This window comes from Salvelinus sp. IW2-2015, linkage group LG1 (genome assembly GCF_002910315.2).
Source record: "Salvelinus sp. IW2-2015 linkage group LG1, ASM291031v2, whole genome shotgun sequence".
NCBI classification, from domain to species: Eukaryota; Metazoa; Chordata; class Actinopteri; order Salmoniformes; family Salmonidae; genus Salvelinus; species Salvelinus sp. IW2-2015.
Window position 1 is genome coordinate 3969732 of NC_036838.1, and position 932 is coordinate 3970663.

Genomic DNA, 932 nt, shown 5'->3' on the forward strand with positions numbered 1-932 from the left:
GCCTCAGCTCTGACGCCAATGGACTCGTGAGCGCACGTGTGGTGTGTGTGTGTGGTTGTGTGTGTGTGTTGTGTGTGGTGGTGTGTGTGTGTGTGTGTTGTGTGTGTGTTGTAGGAGCTGGCAGTGACGTGGGAGTGTTAGCCATTCTGTTTGAGCGGGCTCTTGACTTCACAGGGGGAGCTGTGCTGAAGCCTGGGGTCTTTAATGTGTGTGTATCATGTGTAGTGTGTGTATAATGTGTATAGGGTTGTTATAATGTGTGTGGGGTCAGAGAGACCAGTCTGGCAGAGCTTTTGGAACGAGGGGGGTTTCCAATAGATCCTCGTCCCCCTCTAGCCTCATATCATACTCACGTTCCCCTCACTGGTGTGTTGTTTCACTCTTCAAATATCCCCCTACCACGGTATGCCACGGTATGCCACGGTATGTGTGACCAAGTGCAGGAGCACATTTGTTTTTCTTCTATACTGTGGTGACAGCAAATCTACAACAGTGACAGCAAATCTACATAGTGTTTGTGTGTATTTAGTGTAGCTATACATAGTGTTTGTGTGTTTTATGTGTAGCTATACATAGTGTGTGTGTGTATTTATGAGTAGCAATACATAGTTTTGTTGTGTATTAATGTGTAGCTATACATAGTGTTTGTGTGTATTTATGTGTAGCTATACATAGTGTTTGTGTGTATTTATGTGTAGCTATACATAGTGTTTGTGTGTATTTATGAGTAGCTATATATTGTGTTTGTGTGTATTTATGAGTAGCTATACATAGTGTGTTTGTGTATTTATGAGTAGCTATACATAGTGTGTGTGCGCGTCACCTCTCTGCGTGATGCGTTGACTCTGTTTTCGAACGCGGGCGTTCCTCAGGAACCTCCACTCCCTCTCTTTCCTCACCTGGCTCTCCACATCATGCTCTTCTGGAATCTA